This window comes from Protopterus annectens, chromosome 4.part1 (genome assembly GCF_019279795.1).
Source record: "Protopterus annectens isolate FY-2018-M chromosome 4.part1, PAN1.0, whole genome shotgun sequence".
NCBI classification, from domain to species: Eukaryota; Metazoa; Chordata; order Ceratodontiformes; family Protopteridae; genus Protopterus; species Protopterus annectens.
In genome coordinates, this window is record NC_056734.1 from 878,374,141 (window position 1) to 878,396,551 (window position 22,411).

Here is a 22,411-nt window from a genome sequence, read left to right on the forward strand (position 1 = left end):
AAAAGAGAAGCAAGTCCTTTTGTTTATCTTGGGCTCAGTTAATTGATTGGCACAGAATTGACGCCAATGTCCCTGAAATAGGCATGCAGTGCTCTGAGACTGTATAAATTGATTTTGTGAATGAAGCTGAAATTTCAAGAAAAAAGGGAATAAAACCTATAGCAAGTGTCCATGGATACTTTTATGTAAAATCTTATCACTGATCCTTTCCTATTGTAGCCTCTAGATTGCTGCAGAAACCGCTGAGATTTAATTGTCCAGTACTGCTGCACAAATAAGAAGAAAAATGTAAAACATTTGTGAATGGAAAGTCTGTTTTTGCTTATAGCAATGAGATGGACAGAAGAAGGCCTCTGGTCTACCCTTAAGCTGTTATGTAATTACAATAATTGACCATGACATCTCAAGCACCACCATAGCATAGCTATCAAATGTAAAATGTGACAGGAAAGTTACATTTCAGCAGCTTGTACAGACAGGAGTGCTTCAAGTATGAAGAATTCAGATTTATTATAAGTGACATTGTTCCTGCAGTAATTCCCAAAGCCCCAAGTCTTGTTCACTGTCAGAACTGTTTGTCATGGAAAGCATACCTTGTATTGAAAGTGTTGTAGTGTCCTGTGAGCCTTTCACTGTCTGCTGTGTAACTGGAAATGAGCTATGCCCTGTAGTGCTTGTGGCTAAAAACAAAACAGGTGCTTATGATCTATGTTTGTCGATAACACCATAGCACAGGGAGAAAAAGCAATGTTTTCTTTTAGCTACCTTGTCAAGAAAAATAAGTCTGATGTTCCTAAGTCTGTCTCTGAGAAAACAGAGTCTATATGTCATGAAGTGATGTATTCTGGGTATCTTGAGATGTCAGGCTATTGCAGGGAAGTTCAAGAGAAAGATAAGTGTACTTTAAAAGGAACCATTTGAGAAGACAGAATGCAAAATCAGCAAAGCGAAAATGGCATCACAAAAATGCCACAAAAGCTGAAAAACATTTTAGCACAGGCAAAAAAGAATATTGTGTGTGTGTTTGTGTGTTTGTGCACACACATTTGTGTGTGTGTGTGTGTGTGTGTGTGTGTGTGTGTGTGTGTGTGTGTGTGTGTGTGTGTGTGTGTGTGTGTGTGTGCTTATGTGTGTGTGTGCTTATGTGTGTGTGTGCTTATGTGTGTGTTCAGTCATTTTACCTTCACTGAAATGATCTTAGGTACTGTCTGTGCAACCACTCTCAAAACACCAAAGAAATATTTTGTGTAAGGGGACTGTGCCTTGCAATTTAATTTTAATTATTTGGTTAAAGTATTAACCAGGTAAACCAAGTGAGTGGGAGTAGCACTTTCCAGAGCAAATTCTGAGTAGTGGGGGTATAGTTTGTAGTCTTTATATACATATATCTTTAAGACTTTGTGCTAAACTGCCTATACAGCTGCCTTTAATTCTGCACCCCTTACTTTAAACATGCACCACCAATATCATCAAATCTTAGAAAAAAGGGAAATTTGTACTAACATGCATTGACTTTGTAATTGCCAACAGGTCATTTGCAATCAATCTAATTTCAGAGGATCAGAATTGCAGCCCTTGAGAAGGTGAAATTGCAAATGAGAATATGGGTGAATATGTAGGCAGTCTGAGGTTGCAGTACACCAGAGTGCCGTCAGCTCTGAGGTAGAGCAATCTCAGAGTTAGTATATATTAATAAGGATGTAGTTGGCACAATGCAGCATATCAGTGTTTGCTGATAAATACATCAAAAACCAAGCATGTGAGATTTGGTAGGCATAAAATGAAAGGTAAATGTTTAGAACAGCACACAGTCATTGAAACTGTAGACTCATTTAAGGACCTGGGTATATGGGTAGATTCAGCTGTGTTTTTCTAATCATATCAACCAATTGGTTAATGATAGTTATAGAAGTATAGGTTTCATAAAAAGATTTATAAAGTCTAGGAAATTAAAAATAATGAAGTCATTGTTAGTTACATTAGACCCAAATTTGAGTATGGAAAAAACAATATGGAAACCCTGTAAGAAAACAAGCATGAGTAAACTGGAGAGAGTACAGCGGGAATCTACCAAGGGCATCCGTGGATGTGAAAATACAATTTATTATGAAAGACTAAAATATCTGAACTTGTACAGTGACTCTTACAGATATCTAAGAGGAGATCTTATTCAGGTATATAGGACATTTAGTGACAGCGACCTCTGGGAATGTTTGGGGTTAACAAAAAGTACTAGAGAATCATCAGACAACCTACATAGGAGATTCTATAGGAATGAGAAGTGTACTGATTGGTTCTCTGACAGAGTAACTGAAGCATGGAACAGACTACCAAATTACATTAAAGGAAGTACTACTTTAGATATTTTTAAGAACAGCCTGGATACTTAATATAGGAATAAGTGTTTTGGTATATTAGCAAGCTAGAAGGGCATTAATATCTGTGCTTGAAATATTTGTATGTATGTATGTACCACGCCAGAGAAAAACACTTTAATGGTGTAACAGTGAGTTTCAAAATTTGCTGTTGTTTTCTTTAAATCATAGCTTATTTTTGGGCCTATATTATTTCATTGAACCTCCCCAATTGTCAGGGGCTGCACCCCCACCCCACCCTTGCTAATTATATATACCAACTCCGAGATTGCACTACAGTGGGGAAAATGAAAATTTCCAAATCCCCACCATAATGTGATCTCAGTCAGAATAATTCACCTAACGGTATGTTCAATAAAATGCCATCTGAAATCCTGTATGATGACCGATTCTTCAATTAAGTAATAGGGACCCCTTATTTTTTAGAGTTCGGTATCAAAAATTTGTTTAAAATGTGATAGTCATTCGGATAGTATGTCTTCTTTGGGTAATTCCTAGGCCTACTGATTACATGTTTCAAAAAATGAAAAGAAAAACAACTGTGTAAATTATCTCGATAAGTATTTTATTTCTTTTATTTTCTCCCCAGGCCTCCGCTGAAAAAGGGCTCTTCAGCTTATTTGGACAATCCCAATCAACTAATGTAAAATAAATAATAAAAGAAATAAATTTAGTCACTCATTTGTTAACTGGATGAGTGCAGTGTCCACTGACGTTTTTTCAGTTGCAGCTTAGGCCAAAGGCAAAAACAGACCACAAAATTACAGCCAGCAGCAATGTAGTTTAGTATGTTGAACCTGGTTAACAAGTGGATACATAGATAGATAAAAGTGACAGGCAAATCAAAAACAAATCCATGGCACTCAAAACATGCCTTACATGACCTTGCAATGCCTAATGTGAAAATGCCTGGAGTGTGATACAGCTCAAAAGTAATTACCAAATAGGAAGACAGGCTTTCACACCACAGACAGTGATCTCTTTAGTAAATGTCAAGGCCTCTCAATGGTTTCTTAGGCCACATGCCTAGTAGCAATCAATGAGACACTGTTATTCAGGTTTTTGCAGCACGGTGGTATTTACACATGTGTAGCACTTCAACAAAGCTGGGAGGAAGTTCCAGAAACAACACAGTTTTAGTGCCACCAGTGAACTTTAAAAGTGTGAAATTGAAATTATAGATCAAAAGTTATTTATAGCCTGGTGACTGATGGAGACTAGAAATTGGGACTTAATGAAATATATATGTGTTTTGCAGGGGATCACTAGCTGTGGATGCAGGAGATATATAAGAATGTCACGGGAGCAATGAACATTTACCAATGCTTTTTTCCTAAACTTTCTAGTGCATGCATACTTTATTTTACACTACATTTACATATGACACACAAAGCCGAAGGTACAACTTAGTTAATGATGAGGAGGTGCAGTATTTTATACTATTTAACTTCTGTTGTCTGCCAGCTATCATTCCTACCTTCCTCAAGGCCCACAATAAAAGCAGCCATCAGCACATTTTGGTTAAGTTCCTAACCCCACCCCTGGCAGCTGATTTAAACATTCACACCTGGGTTCCATTACTTATGCTGGTGTGTGCATGCTCACACAGAAGCACACATATACATGCACACTTGAAAACTACTCTCACTGGCTTAATATGACAAAGCTGTGCTTCCCTGTCCTGTGGGCATTATTACTGTGCAGGCCTCTGCTTGTACAGGAGGAATTTGGCCAACCAAGAAACACCATTTCCCCCACTCCGTGAATGTCAATGTGTTGTGAGATACTCACTCCTATCATCACTTGGAAGGCTCTTACAGCACCTCAGCCCAAAGGTATAGCTATGGCTGGGAAAAGGAGGCAACTGCCCTAGGTATGAGGTGGCAGCAGACATGATCAGTAAGTGCCAATTTTGCTGGAGCATAGTATCAGCATTTGGAAATGAATTGCAGTGCTGTATTCTTTGTCATGACTGACTAAAGAGTTGAAATGCTTTGTGTTCAGTAATACAAAAGTAGCAGGCTGCTTGTTACTTTTGTAGCAAGCATATTTCTATGAAACATTTTTTTTTGTCTTAACTTGAGTTGAGGAGGTTGCTAGTTTGAGAAACATCATAGGGCACAGACTAACCTAGCTATGATTCTGCCTCATCCATCTGCATCATATTTGGTGGGTTATCTCTTGATTTTACACAGCAGGAAGTGAAGTAAGAGTATTTCAAGTGTCATGGTCACAGTAAGTTGTTGATGATCATATCTTTCTCAGGAGACAAGACATCACTTTTGTTCAGATGAGTATGCTCTTCCATCTCCTACAGACTACACACAGCAATGCACATTTTCTGCTGGTATGCTCATAAATGAAACAGTGAGCATTATCCTTCAAGATGAAGTCATTCTTACATTCCTTGGGCCATAGAGTTTCTGGCATACTGGTGAAAATAAGGACTGCAAAGAATGGAAAATAGGCATGCATGGATGAAGATGGTGCATGCAGCAAGATGATCTGAAAAAAACAGTAACTATAAGGGTCAAAGTTTTGGGACTGCTTTATGTAACACTTTGGCCTACTGTCTTATCTGATGGATCCTACACAAAAAAATAGTTAGTTATTGCATGTTTTTATGTATGTGCGTATTTATTTATTTATTTATTTTCCCCATTTGATTTTTGCAGACTGGTGGTTCTATTTTCTAACTGCCAAGCTGGAGAAGTAGATATTGTCTGATGACCAGCATCAGTCAGTGTGGGAAGTGAAGTGTGAGTGATAAATGTCTTAAGTATAAATGAAATATTCAGATGCTCAATGATATTCACAAGCTCAGTGCTACATATGCAGTGTAATGTGTTGCAAAATCTGATGAAACTGATATACCTAATAGTATTGCTTCATCAATTACTGGCCACCGATAATGAATACCATAGACACTTCTTGCTTATGTCATGTAACAGACATTGTTGCTTCCTCTGCATGTTAGTGTTTAGAGTAATTCTTTTTTAAAAAAAAAAGTTTTTATTTTTTCACAGACGCATTAGTTCCACATACAAAGCATAGAAAAAAATGATCTGCCAACATAGTGGAGATATTGCTCTGCAGAGGCAGCATTCTGCAACCTGTTTAAATCAAAAGTAAATGTATAACAAGATCCCTTTTCAACCCAAGGCCTGAATGTAAGACACAGCTTTTTTTATTAGTAGTTGAGGTAGTATATAGACAACATATATGCATGTATTTATATACTGTGCCCCCCACCCTTGATGGCAGAGGGTAAATGTAAGTGCTGTCATTTGTTCTTCTGAACTTCCCTTGTCCTGTCAGTTTAAATTATTCAGTTCATTGGAGCACTAAGATTGCTGCACCATTATTTCTGCATTGCCTTGTGTCCTGCGTTTCATTGTGTTCTGTTTTCTTCTGACAAGCTTTATTAAGGGTCTTCCCCTAGACTCTAAATTAGAAATTGGTCATTTTTCTTAGATTATAAGGTTATGTAATTATTATTGCTTAATAATTATATTATCTCAGGAGTTCTGTCTCCTGAAACATGCTTAGCTTTGCATACGGGTTACTTGCATAACGCCTGATAATGTCTGGCCTGCTGTTTTGTACATAATGGGGAAGTAGACTAAGAATAAATGTAGAAAATAATTTCTAACTACCACAGTTCCCTCTTCATAGTGAAGCTCTGATTTATTTTCCTGTTGAAACACTGCTTTGGAATATATACATCTTGCATGTATAGCCATATGAATAGATTCTCTTTTTACTATGAAAAAAAATATCTTTATTTTTCCCTCTATGCCACTTAAATGAATTAATGATTGCTGTCTTTTCCATCCAGACATAAAAAGAGCTTTTAGGAAGTTTCCAAGTTCTGATAAATGTTCTTTTATTCAGACTGTTAACATATTCAACAGGTACTTATTCCACTTTGCTTCAGAATACACAATGATATTTTAATTCAGTAGAGAACCATATTATAATGTGATGGTTTTAAAAATACCCCTTTTATACCTAACCCTACTGCAGCAAGACTCAGAAATAAAGTGCTAGAGAATGTACATTGTTTCTGTTTGAAACAGGAAAGGTGCAGAAGACTGTATGATATTGATACATTATCCTGGAATTAATATTATGTACACATCCTGCTGGAGTTAACATGGCAGTCTACAATGAGTAGCATTGCTTATCATATGTCCATATTCCAATCTACTCTAAACAATGGGTCACCCCAGCTCAAGCCCACAATACAGGCTTAAGGGCACATTGAGGTAAGGCAGGGCTTGTGTTCACAATGTAAACAGAAGAGTGTACACAGACCTGGGATCTGTAAGCACGTGTGTGCACATGGCACAATATCAGGTCAAGTAGGAATACATAAAACCAAGGAGAAGACTGATACAGTTGTACAATGCACTGAGTGTAGTAAGGGACACGTGGAAAGACAAATGTCTTGTTTGTAAAGACGTGCAAGAAACAAAACTTTACAACTTCCCATGGCTGTTATGTATTAACCTATGAATGTGTGAATAATGGGAAAGAACATACATAAATGCATGGCTAAATTTAGAAAATTAAGGAAAACCAGTTTATACTGCCCATATGAGTATTGACTGTACACAACTGCATTGATGGCAGGAACTTGTAAGCTGTGAAGGTTAGGAAGTGAGACAGAGAACACATCCAAATCATTGTGCAATGCAATACACAAGGGATATACCACAGAAATAGAACTGTCACATTGAACAGAAAATAAATAGAAAATTATGCTGCACTAAAAATTGTTGCAGATTTGCAAAATATAACAGATGAGATATTTGTACACAAGAGATGTGGGACACATCAGGAAAAAAATACTAATATGGAAATTTTAGCATATACATGTCATGTGGAGGTAGTCCATTAATTGTTGTGTGTGTGCTTGTTTGTGTGTCTGTGTGTATGTATCAGTATACATGTGTGATTAGAAGTGTGATGATAAACCCAATCATGAGAGTTACCTTGTAGGAGAAATAATCACAACCCATGTGTGCCTGATATCATATAGTATAAGAACAATTGTTGCACGCATCGTTTAAGATTGTTTTATGTGACTGGAGTGGAAAGCATGAGTATCTATGTAAGCATCGTATTACACATTTAGTACCTTCTCCTGCAACACATAAACAGTTAACACACTATGACAAAATACACTGAACAATTTTGACTGTCATTCTGGGAAATGTCTACTGAAATGAGCATTATGGCGATATCAGTGCTAAAGTTGCAGATAACAATGTAATATGTAAATGTGCCACAGTGAGCTCTGAATACCTCAGTGCACAAGGGATTATGAATACTTCAGTGCACGAGGGATTATCTCAGTAGCAATGGAACACTAAACATACCTGCAAGTAATCCATATGTAATGAAAAATCACTGTTGAGGCGTGATGTACATTAACAAAGTTACAGAAAGATTAACAAAGTTCAAGCATCTGACAGTCTTACATATATATCTATAACAGAATGTGTCCAGTAAGCCTAAGGGCATCCACAGAATATAACTAACTCTGTTATTATAAAAAATGCTAACTATCTCACTGTAAATTGCATGGCATTCATAATACATACCTTCAGAAGTCTTCCAGTAACATTAGACACAACTATGGATATTTCAGATGTTCAATTACTAATAAAGTATATTTGGTTGGAAGCTGCATGCATTTGTAATACGTATCTTCAGTAAGCCTAGAAACAACTATAGATATCTTCATAAGTCAAGTGCCAATAAAATATGCTTGCTTGCATTTATGGATTCTGAAAATATCCGTTCAATTTTTAATGCAAAAAAATAAATAAATAAATAGTAATAATAAAGGTGAAGGACAATCATGGCCACATTGCCACAGCTAACATAAGTTAACAATGAGTGCGATACTTTTGTGGAAAACACAGATAGCACACTCACCACAGAAATGTGGGAGATAGAAAAGAAGATGTGGGGTATGCGTGAAAAGAGACACTCAATAGGGATGTTTGAAAAGAAAAGTCTGAGGCAGAGGGGCATGTATTTTTTTGGGGGGGTTATGGTCCATTTTTTAAATTTATTTTTAGGAATAGAAGGAAAGGCTAAAATAGAGAAAGAGGAGGAGACACACATCACAGCAGGTATACCTATAGAACAAATATCACAATACATTACAGACAAAGGTTGGAAAAAACAAAAGGGACAGGTAAGTTACACAGACAGCACACTGCACAACATGGGCAATGGAAAATGTGTCAAGAAGTGTGGGGATACATTCCAGCCATGGTGAAATGTTGAAAAACATGCGCACTATAACATTATGACATGTTGCAAACTGTGTGGCAGTCATACCTGGATGTGTATGACCAATGGTAGATATGTCCAAAAAAACAGCCCCAACCAGATAATATTACACCAGAGAGCACTCAGACACGAAATAATGAATAAAATTTATTGGTAAGCGCTTTCGGTTAGACCTTCCAACCTTCGTCAGACACAGAACAAACACTTACAGTGTCTTAAATACACACTTAAATCATCACTTAATCAATTAACATTTTAAAGCATTTGACATTATAAAGCCATAATGACACTATTATGACATAACACAGATATAAAACAATTATAAAACAATTATAAAACAAATAAACCCCTTATTTCTTAATAGCTAAAAACATTACATTATTTTATTTTAATAAATAATTTTACCTATAAAATCTTTTGACTTTTAACACACTAGACAAACTTATTACATCATTAATACCTGGTGGAACTGATGCATTTAAATACATTTTCCACCAGTACTCTCTATTCTCTAACATTACTTTCCATGGTCCACCCTCGGGTCATCCCTTACTTTTTCTAAAATCACAAAACTAAAATTGTGGTCATTGTATTCTTGAATGTGTCTATATAGTGTGTTCGTACATTTTTCTTTACCAATATTGTAATAATGTTCATAGATATGCTGTCTAAGTCTATGTTCCATTTTCCCAATATAGTAGGTTGTACAATCCAAGCACTTTGTAGCATATACCACTCCGCTAGTATTGCAGTTAAATATTCCTCTGATATTAATACTTTTGTTACCCAATAAAATATTGTTACATTCCAAAATATAACTTCACTGATTACGCATATTACATTTGTACATCTTCCTTATTCTGGAATTATCCTGTTTTGGCAAGGCATTACACTAATCTTTCAAATTCTTATCTCTTTTGTGAATTATACTAGGATGGGCACCTAATACCTGAGATACATTCCTATCTAGTGAGATGATTTCCCAGTTTTTATGTATAATACTAGCAATACTATAACTATCTTCTGTAAATGTTGTAACAAAAGCATTACGCAATTTAGAATCTATCCCCCGGATTTAATGTTCCTCCATGCAGAACTAGCATAGTCCTGCATGGAGGTGGCCATTTAGGAGCAGGATGGCAGAGCACCATGCATAGTAATGAGGAGTGCTGCCTGAGCTCCTAGTCTTATACAGAGCATGTAAGAGTGCAGGGGGCATGTCTGAGAGCAGAGCTCTCACAATATACACGTCCCCGCAATGAAGAACAGCAGAAAGGGGTCAAAAAATGAGCGAGACCACTCATAGGTGCCCGCATATCCCCACCAACAGTCCCCCTTGTGTACAACAGCAACAGTATACATAAATTAAATGAACAAACCCTTTATGTTTTTTTTTTTTTTTTTTTTTATAAAAATCCGATTAAAGCTAACCGTAGGTGCGCAGGTGTGCCCATCGCTTAGCTGCAGTTAATAAAGCTTAAATGGGTGAAGAGTATAACAAGGAAGATATATGCAAATGAAGCAGCATCGCAATAGTGTAGTGGGGAGAGCATTCGCCTTACGAGCAGGCACTCGCGGTTCGAGTCCCACTGCAACACATTACATTTTCCATGGCAAAGCACGTTATGATCAATATTTATGTAGCAAAACCCACTAAATAACATATTTTTATGAACTGGAGTACAGCAGTAAATGCATATGTGAGGTGTCAGTGTCATAATGAATAAAGCACTAGTACGCAGGTTTAACCACCAATAAGCAGTAGTAAGCATATTTAATTAATAGTAAGCGAGTTTAACCCTGTTTGCATGGTGGTAAGCAATGCCTACACTCGTTAAGCAAGTCTGAAGCTAACTCTCTGTAAGCAGATGTAACAGCAGGTTAGCAGTGCTTACTATAATGCAAACATGCTTACAAATGCCCAAAAGTGCCTTAATCACTCTGTATCTAACTGCCCTTGTTCTACCCATCAACAAAATAAACAGTCATGCAGGTCTCAAACTCAGGACCCTATACACCATAGTCACAGCAGTTAAACACCAAGCCATCACAGAAGTACAGAAGAATGAGGTATCAGCAAACAAGTCTTTACCATAGTAAAACCAAACTGAACCTGAGAAAGGAATCAGTATACAGACATATGTGCCTTAACCCACTACATAACATAAATATTTGAACTGCAGTAGACCAATAAGGCCAGAAGTCAGGTGTAATTGTAATAGAGTGTTGAAGTCCCCAATAAAACACAAGGATCCCATACAGTGTACATACATATGAATCATGGATACCAGGCATACATATAAGGTGTAATGAATGTGAAAAAGGAATTATAATGCAAAGTCTAAAGTAAGCAATGCTAAGTACTGCACAGACCAGCTTAGGAGGTGTAAGCAATGTGTAGGCCAGCTAACTCAATGTGGTCAGTGTTATATCCTTTTAAATGATGCCAACCCAAGGTAAGCAGGTTTGTCCATAGCTTAGCCTTTTCAAAACCAGCCATTCACAGAAAAGTATGGGAAATCAGCCCTACTTAAACCCAATAGGTGGGAATACATCTCATAACTGGTTGTAGCTTCCCCTTGAAGGCACAATGGCAGTAAGGGGAGAAGGTGTGCACTTCCGGGCGCAGTGCTGGTGCATCCAGGAGTCCAAGGTCATGGCAGGACTCCTTGTCAAAGACCATGATCAGAGACTGCTGCAGGGCCAGTACCAGGGCTCTCATTATAAGGTCTCGCTTGTGACCTCACCAGTGCCACTGGCATACCCCGAACTGGTGAACAGGTCAGGCATCACTATGCTGAACTGAAGCGGGGTAAGGGGGACCGCTTGGAGGAGTAGCTCCAAGAGGCTAGAGCGGCACTGGATGTTCCAGTCATGTCTAAGTATCACCCCACTATGTGTGTAATAATTGCCAGCTCAGGTATATCATGGAGAGGTATGGCTAAATATTCCTCTTATGTCCCCCATAGCTGCAATGGAGCAGGCCATGAACCAGCAGGCCCATGTCAGTCACCTGACGAGGTTGCAACACAAGGCAGGTTAGTAATACTCATGCAATTACTGTCATAGGAGATAAAACTAAAAGTAGTAGTAAATTAATTGCCTGTATAAAACCTGTACAGTTCAAGGCAAGTACTGCATACACTAGAGATTATGGCAGGAAGAGTCTCATATCATTTGTTTGTCAATAAAATTGTAATAGCCTGACAATAAAGGTCTAACTGCTGGACTGCATGTGTATACTCTGGTATCATATGGTAATGTAGATTAGTAATCATGTAATAGTACTGTAGTATAAAGCACTGTTATGCACACTGTGCACCATAAATTGAATGTGTAGGAATGCCTGCATATGACAGGTGTAATCCCCAGAGGCCATTTAGTACAACTGAGAGACACATAGACAGAAAAAAGGGAAAATGCATGCAAAAAAACCCCCAAATAGCACATGCAACTGAGATGTGAACTGTTGTTTCTTTAGCACACACAGCCATGGTTCGAATCCTGCCAGTGGTAGTACTCTGCATACAGAATCATACCCCACAACTGTACAGAAATGTCCAGAATGTCCAGTAAAGTGGCCCATATCTGCTGCCTATCAACTTGTCCCCCTGGGAAATCAGTGGGATGATCCCAGACATATAGGCAGCAAAGAGGAAATACAACTGATTGACACACATCTGTGAACACAAAGCTGGCACACTAGCAACTCCACAATACCTTATGAGACTAAGAAGCCACGTATGTCCCATTTACACACCAACTTGTCAAGTTGTGGTTAGAGTGTGTACAGTAACAGATTGAGATGTATGTGCATAATAGTAATGCGGAATCTGGTACTGTGTGTGGAAACATTCAGGTAGTGCTAATAAACATTTCTCCCACAGGTCTGTCAGATACCAACACTGTGCATAGAAATGCAAGAATGATACCCAGTACTGGTACTGTTTACATTGGTATTGTATGGCAGTGCGACTGATGCAGTTGCTCTGAATAATGAGGCATTACACATCGCTGTCGCCCACACTGTCCTACAACATATAACTGTCTAGGAAATCTGTATAAGAGTGTTGTAATACAAGGTCAGAATGCAAAAGCACAGATAGGGTTTTAATAAGACAGAAAGCAGATAGGAGATATACAGCAATATCTGTATAGCAGACACAACTGTGATGGACAGCGTTTAAATTGAAGCAGACACAGCCATGGTCTGAATCCTGGGAGTGGATGTAGGCTGCATACAGAATCATACCCCACAACTGTACAGATAAGACCAGAATGTCCAGTATATGGGCCCATATCTGCTGCTGGTCCCCCTTGGTAAGTCTGTGGGATGATCCAAGATGTTTAGCTAGCAAACAGGGAATACAAGTGATAGTCAAACACCTATGAGAACAAACCTGTCACTGTAGCAACCCCCAAAACTGTTAGGAGAGTAATATTTCAAGTATGTCCTCCCATGTTGCCAAACTGTGACCAGAGTGTGTACCATAACAGAGTGAGATGTATGTGTATAATACTAATGTGTAATCTGGAAGTTTGTGTGGCAACAGTCAGGTAGTGCTAACAAACATTGCTCCCACAGCTACGTCAGATGTGAACACTGTGCTGAGAAATACAGACCATTATAACCTGTACTGGTACTGTTCACTCTGGTATTGTAGGGAATTGTGAGTGTTGCGGTTTCTCTGAATAATAAAGTATCACTGATTATCGTCAACCAAACTGTGCTACAGAATATAACTGTGTAGGAAAGCATGTATATGTGTGTGTCAGGTCACTAAAGGTGGAAGAGGGTAATATTCTAGATATCTCCCTTTACACCAACATGTGATCAACACATGGCCAGAGTCTGTGCAGAAAGAGTTGGCTAACTATGTGCACAACATCAACCAGGAATCTGGGAGTATGTGTAGGAACAGTTAATTAGTGTTAAACGTTCTCTCCACAGGTATACCAGGTAAGACATGTATACTGGAGGTAAAACCAGATTATGTGTAACGATGATGACAGCTATATCCTGTAAAAATTAAAGCTATAGGGTAGTGTAGTAAGACTTGTAAGGCACAGATAACAACACTGACTAGGAAAGTAATGTGGACTGCAGGAATATACTAGTTGTTAATTGACATATTTCTCCCCCCCCACCATATCTCCAACAATAATCAACATACCCACCCCAACTGGTATGTAATGTCACCTATGTTCTGATAATGTCCAATTATTTGACAGATATATTAATGGTTCCCATGCATGTGCTATTTTGAATTATTCCAACATTGGTGGCATGGTGCCATCAATGTACCTGTATGCTGTTCTTATTACCACTGTGGTCCCATATATGCATGTGTTCTGTTTGCTATGTAACTGTTCCGTATCTGGTGTCTGGGTTAATGGGAATATCTATGCATGCTGTTATACCTAACCCTGGAAATTTGTTGGTTATTACTAACCTACATATGATGATGAAATCTAAACACCATAGCACGCTTGGGAAGGTCGGTCCCTGAGGACCCACCTCAGCTGGCCATGGCACCAAGCACCAGCATATCTGGGGCCCAACCCAGGACCACACTGTCCGTTGGTCCTGCACTACCTTCAGGTGGAACTGCCTCAAGGTATGGGGCTCATACCCCCAGGAGTGGGAGTGGGAGTGGACAGGTACCTGTCACCCATCACCAGGTCGGGGTTGTGGTGTTTAGAGAAATCAACGTGCAGTTTGATGATCTTCACTGCCAGCTTGAGGGCCCCATGTCATGATTAGAGAGTCAGCCTGGCTCTGTGACTCAGCCCCCAGCACAGCCACCTTCAGGGTTGTGAAGGTGCAGTGATGACTGCCATGGGTGGGGACCTCAGTCCCACTGTTTCCATTAGGGGGCTCATAGGCTTTCAATTTCCCAACACCCCTCCCCATCAAGGTGTTTACCCCCACATGTGTCATATACCACCCCTATATGTGTCTTGTTTGTCTTGTCTGTTAACCTAACCAACTTGCCTCCATAAATATACCTACTACCCCTCCCCAACATCCCACTCTCACCTGGAAAAAAAAGGCAATCTTTTCACACAAAAAAATCTCATCCCATACATAGCTGTCTGTTTTGCACATGTGTCTACTGGACATGTTGTTGTTGTTTTTCTTTTGGCTTTTCCTGGTTAGGGGTCGCCACAGCAGAACTCCGGCCCACTAATGATTGGCAGTCGATTTTTATGGTGATGAGGTGCCAGCCTGACACCCAACCTTCAACGAAGGCATGCCCATTCACACATGTCTTTCGATTGCCACTTGACCACGGGGAGGACATGCAGACCCCACACAGAGGGTGCTCTAGCTGAGAATCGAATGGGAGAACCTCTTGCTAGGAGGTGACAATGCTACTGCTGCACCACCGCGGCTGTCTACTGGACACATGTAATCTGGTCTAATTGGCATCACAACTTATTTTTGTTGTCTTCAACCCCTCCCAGGGGTTTGAGTGTCCAAATCTACCTCCAAATTCAGTGTATATGCACAGCTGTTGCTGTAGCAGAAATGGGCAGCTATGGGTCTTCTCTACACCCTTCCTGCACATCCCTGGCTATTTTCCCTACTGTCTTTCCCTCTTTGTGCCACTTTTTTCACCACTTTCCTATCAACCCCTTTTTTTTCTTTTAAAGAAATTAGTGCAGGGGTAAGTGGGAGTAAGCACTTTTAAGCAGCAGTAAGCATATTTAAGCCTGATTGCGTGGGGATAAGCAAAGCTTACACAGGTTAAGCAATTTAGAAGCTAACTGAGTATAAGAAACTGTAACCGGAACTTAGCAGTGCTTACCTCTGTACAAACACAAGCAAACCCGCTTACAACTGCTTTAAAGTGCCTTAATCACTCTGTATCCAATGGCCCGTGTTCTGCCCAGCAACAAAATAAACAGCTTCTGCAAGGCTCAAACCCAAGACCCTACACACCATAGCCAAAGGGATTTTCCACTAAGCCATGTCAGGCACACATAACCCTGATGTTTTCAAAAACATATCATCCAGCCCAGTCAATCAACAGTACAGAGAATGTATTCCAACATTTAGATGTATGTGTGTGTGTAAATATATCAATATCTAAACAGATCCAACATATATATATATATATAGAAATATATATGAACATATATACATGCAGATGCCTACATCTATAGATATATATGTCTATACCTATATGTCTAAATATACACAGCAAGTTACATATATGTAAGCAGATATATATCTATATAGGTATATACGCACATAGTTATATATATGTAAGCAGATATATATATATATATATATATATATATATATATATATATATATATATATATATATATAGGTATATATGGACATACATCTGTAGATAACAATGGGAAAATAACTAAAACATATATGTCCACATGCACCGTTAATGGGGTTGAGAGGCCCCAAACAATATACATCTTGTACGAATAGGTATACCCCCCCACACATCCAAACACATCCGCCCTGCAATACACTGCCAAGTGTTGCAGATCCCATAACCAGGACCTGACACGACATGGGCACAAGATGTTAACAGTACTACATCCCACCTGTATGATATCAGGCTGGTATTGGTAACATATCATGCAGTACAGTCTGGCTGCCATAGGAAATGTACAATGTGGAAGCTATCAACATCCCCAGGATACATATATACATATACACAGACACATATACGCAAATACAGATATATAGATATATATATATATATATATATATATATATATATATATATATATATATATATATATACATATACATGTGACTACACATATACACACAGAGATACGTACAGTAAGATACATATGTAGAAGGTGCACACAGTATGGAACAGCCACTATGCCTACAGTTAACACCTAAACAACTGGACACTGTATGAGCCACCCATAGAAATGACAGTCATTGCCTGCAACATATACCCACAGAGAGGTCATAGGATATAACATCACACACAGGTTTGCATAAATGAAAAACCTTTATTTGTGTACTATTACAGTTTCATATGCCATGTCATATAGTTGTTCAGACACAGACATCCATATAAACAGACTAATGCAACTGTGAAACAGTTATACTAATACAGTAGTCTGGAAAGGTTCTCAACTGTTGCTGTCCGGGCCAAGCCCTTCAAATAGTACAATAGTAAAGACAGACTGGGCTACAGGATGCCAAACAAACAACAGTAAGTAATACAGGTGTATAGTTCAGCAGCCTCTATCTACACTCTGTACACAATCACTAGACTTCAGTTGACCAAATGTGATGTAACTGTTGTCACAAGCACACTGACAAACAGAACAGTCTGTATGGCAGGAGGCAGTAGGCCTGCATTAACCCACTTTATGTAACTAATGCAAATATAGGTGAATTGTATGGTACTGTACATCCAGATACCTTAAGGCAGCTCACCTCTGATACCCCCACATTTTGTAATAGCCTAGGTTATTTATGGTGCATCCCCTCCTAGACTCAATAATACAGGGCCATATACCACTGTTACATACACTGGCCTCTGGAGTGCATAAGGGCACACATGTATCGTGTAGGTGAAGCCCACACATATATGGCCCCAGCCCCACCGTGCTGCTGCAGTCCGAGGGAATCACCTCACCACAGGGGGGGGCATGCCATCCATATCCATCCCCCTGACACATGTGGAAGAGGTCCTGGCCAGCCTCGTGGCACCTGCCCATCCGAACATCTGTCAACTGCTGGACTCCTTCATGGAGGTGGGTTTCACCCACACACCGGCCAGGGAGTGTGCAGGTAAGGACACAGGGCACATCAGTAGACCACTGTTGCGTATACATCCACATTGGTACAGGTAGATCATGCATATCTGACATGTCATAAATATATTGTGTTGCTGCATTGTAGTGATAAACAGATGTCCAGATGTGGTAGTATTGTGGGAATGTACCATTGATGTATTGTAATACTACACCCACCCTGTAGCAATGCCACAGGTGTGGCCACTGACATTGCATCTATGAACCTCGTATGTTGGTCCCCCTGGGATACCACCAAGGCAGCAGCCTGTAGCTGGTGAGTATGTTTTATGTAGATGCTTGCCAACACACCGGGCATGTAATGATGATGGTATATTCCATGCACACATCTAACACACCTACCTTGAATGCATGCTGTACATGTGCATTTATTGTTGCTGTGAAATGCACGGTCTCACAGGGGTGACCATGATGGTGTATTGGAAGGGTATGTCAGACACCTGCATGATAACTAACATCCTGTCATTACGGAATGTGTCCACAGGGAGTAACATACTGGTGGTAGACATGGCCTACAGTAGGGACATGTTCAGAACAACAGCCATATTCAGTGCAACACCAGTGTATATACCTGTAGGACAAAGGCAACTGCTGCAGAGATACACTACAGCATAAGGCATTACAGTAGTCCATATTTTCAGCTGGGTCTAGGCTGCAACATGTGGTGTTCAGTGTATGGGACAGTGCAAAGTGACACACATGTGTAGAGCTTACTTGTCATGCGTCTGCATAAAGGCTGAAGGATGGGGGTTTCAGCATGACACTCCAGTGTACTGCAGAAAGGATCCTAAGGATACTAGGAATGGCTCTATCTGCACATTGTCAGGTTCAGGACCTTTGGCAACCGTAACACTACCCACACAGCAATAGTGATGGCAGTGTGTGAACACCATGGGATGTGCACATGAGTAGACCTTACAATCATGCAGAATAGAGGAACATGTGTATGGCAGACTGAACATACACTGGCTAATGCAGATGGACCACGCTGGTATACCCCTGCCAAGAGCAGTGACTGCAGTAGTACACACAACAAGAGGTACGATAAACCGTCATGATAAGGGTGTGCAGACATATGCTCACACGGTGTGTATGCATTGCAATCAGCAGCTGCACACCTAATACAATCTGTAGACACTGCATGTGAAGGTACAGAACATATGTCACATATCAGGCTTGTGTACTGCTAAGATATGTGGTGATGTGGTCCCATGGTAGGTCAAGGATGTGTGTGTCAAATCAATAAAGGTGTGTACACCCCCCATAGCCATGGTATGCTCTGATGGTTGTCAGTGTAAGAGTATTGGAGTGGTCATGCTTGGTCTGTTGATGTTGACAGCTGTAAATCAGGCATTCACCAATGACAAATGTCCACATATCATCCCAGGTATGTGTTGCTGAAAAACATAGGGGCTGTGAGAAGTAAAGCTGACATAACTGGCACAGTACTACACATTCCGCAATGGGTTGTACACCTGTGAGTTGTGGTGCACAATACATGGCAGGGTGCAGAACAGGTGCAAAACAATACTGTGTAATTGGGTGCAGTGGTATCCAAGGGAAGGGGCATCACCTAGTGACACAGCACATGCATCACACACATGTATACTGTTGCTAGCATGGATTGACTATAGCTGAACTGCATGCTGTTCTGTACCATATGTTCTGCATGTTGGCAGATTGGTAATAGGAGAACTGTGTGTACTATCATTGTGCAACCTCACCTGTATGTGTGTGTGTGCATCCTGGTGGTTAGTTAGTTTGTCTGTAGAGTCACTCTGGTGAAGTTGAGGGAGGTAGATGCATGTAGGATGCATGTGTGCATTTGTGTGGGTGGCCATGTATGCATGTGTCTGATTGTTGGGTGTTCATACGGCTGTACCACCCTGTGGGACCATGCAGTACATGGACATGGACTGGCACATTACACAGCAGGAATACTTGTCGTGTGTAATCACAGGACAGCAAATAGTATAATATGGTCTGTAGCATGGAACAAGCATCCAGAGGGAAGGTAGACACCAGGTACACCCGTAATATCGCAGTCAGCAGAGATGTCACCTACAACCCACGTATGCAGCTCTACAGATGCATTGGGAAAATACTAGTCAACACCAGGGAGTGTATTGTGGTGCACAATACATGGCAGGGTGCAGAACAGGTGCAAAACAATACTGTGTAATTGGGTGCAGTGGTATCCAAGGGAAGGGGCATCACCTAGTGACACAGCACATGCATCACACACATGTATACTGTTGCTAGCATGGATTGACTATAGCTGAACTGCATGCTGTTCTGTACCATATGTTCTGCATGTTGGCAGATTGGTAATAGGAGAACTGTGTGTACTATCATTGTGCAACCTCACCTGTATGTGTGTGTGTGCATCCTGGTGGTTAGTTAGTTTGTCTGTAGAGTCACTCTGGTGAAGTTGAGGGAGGTAGATGCATGTAGGATGCATGTGTGCATTTGTGTGGGTGGCCATGTATGCATGTGTCTGATTGTTGGGTGTTCATACGGCTGTACCACCCTGTGGGACCATGCAGTACATGGACATGGACTGGCACATTACACAGCAGGAATACTTGTCGTGTGTAATCACAGGACAGCAAATAGTATAATATGGTCTGTAGCATGGAACAAGCATCCAGAGGGAAGGTAGACACCAGGTACACCCGTAATATCGCAGTCAGCAGAGATGTCACCTACAACCCACGTATGCAGCTCTACAGATGCATTGGGAAAATACTAGTCAACACCAGGGAGTGTATCCAAATATTACAGTTGTCACATGATAGGCTGAAGGGGCAGCATATCTGGCATGTACTGAGCATTACATACACATGGCACACCAGTGCAAGATATTATGGATACAACATAGTTGCCCACACATATAGGGGCCATGCACATTATTTCCAGGTATACAGAGGGTGCATACCAAATGACAGCAGTGAGGCCATGTAAAACTACTACACAAAGCTCAGGCAGGTAAAGTAGCAACAGGCCTTGTGCTTTGGCCACTTGTGTGGGCATTTAGAGGACTGAGATGTTAATGAGTGGTATCAATCTGTGTATGTTAACAAGTGTGATGCAGGATGGGGTAACACATGGACATATACATGGGACTGTCTGTAAAGCCATGGACTGGTAGGTATTATGGAGGTGTGTGTGTGTGTGTGTGTGTGTGTGTGTGTGTGTGTGTGTGTGTGTGTGTGTGTGTGTGTGTCAGGGTCCCTCCTGCATGCAATCTGATGTTGGTGTCCATACAGCCACCGAAGATGATGATAGTACTGTTGAGGCACAGGTGGGGTTGTCAGGGGCCAACACTGCACCAACATTTGACATCCCCCTTCTAGCCACCTCAACCCCGCACACAGTTTCAGTTCCTACACATACCCCATCATCAGTGGCCATAGCAGAGGAACAGCTGGTGTTTGGTGGCAGTGTGCAGGGAAGTGTGGTAACCATGCCTACTGTGTCCGGTCGCAGCAGGCACAGCCAGATGGCTGGCAGGGCACAGCATAGGTGGATGTCCCAGGTTGCTCGTCGTAGGGCCGCTGGACATCATGCCCCTGGCATAAGCGACATAGCTGGTACCAGCAGGTGCATGTTTCAGGCTGTAATGGTAGTGCGGGCACATATGGAATGTTACACCAGACAGGGCCTGAGGCTGCAGAGGGCTGCTCTTGCATCTGTAAGCGACAACCTCCATGAACTATTGGGTGCCATCCATGCTTATACCAAGCACATGGATAGATGGCATGGTGAGATGATGGTCCTCAATGGCCGTGGTGTGCCTGTGCTTCAACATGTGGTGGGGATGCAGCAACACCCGCTTGGATGTGGGCCAGCAACACCAACAGCTGGCAGTCAATGTGGACATGCTAGGACACCAAGGGACTGCTGTAGTGGCAGTAGCAGCCCCGGAAGTGCAGGGATGTGCTGTCCACACCACACCACAGCAGGTCACATGCATGTGGTCCTGGCCAGTCCCAGGAGGGCCAATTGTCATCAGCAGGTGAGAGTAGCACATCTAGGCCTTACCTTGACTTGCCTGCGGAACCCCTTGCAGGCACAGTCCATGTGTCCATCGCTGGAGGCAGTGAACTGCACACCCTGCCAGATATGGTCTGCAGCTGTCCATAAACACCTGTGTAGGGCACCCTGATGGCAGAACTGTGTGCATGCATACCCACACACTGTGCAAACACACCTAGGCAACCCCATACCTACACACACCACATCACCTCACCCAGCTCTCCACAGTACACCCCCTCACCCACACACATGGTGTCAAATGTATGGCCCATCCTTGGCCTCTGGCAAACCAACATCACACTCTGTGCATATGATGATACCTGTGCCCCATCCCTGTCATCCATACCATCAATGCAGGGACAGGCTGATATGGTTCTGATGCACATGGTGACTGTACAACAGTGTACCACAGTACTGCAGTGTAACATGTGGTAGGGAGTAGAGTGTAATGAATATATGTCAGGTAGTGTAGCCATCCATCAATGATGTGCCTTACAGCTGTTAGTAACACTGGTTGGACGTGGTCTCTTTAATGTTTTTCATTTGTGTTGTAGGTGTGGATGTGTCAGCACTAGGATGCCCTGTGCATATGATGATACCTGTGCTACATCTCTGTCATCCATACCACAAATGCAGGTACAGGCTGATATGGTTCTGATGCACACAGTGACTGTACTACAGAGTACCACAGCAATGCAGTGTAACATGTAGGGAGTAGAGTGTAATGCATATATGGCAGGTAGTATAGCCATCTAGCAATGATGCCTTATAGCTGTTATTAACACTGGTTGGATGTGGTCTCCATAATGTTATCCATGTGTGTTGTAGGTGGACATATGTCAGCACTAGGATGCCCTCTGCATATGATGATACCT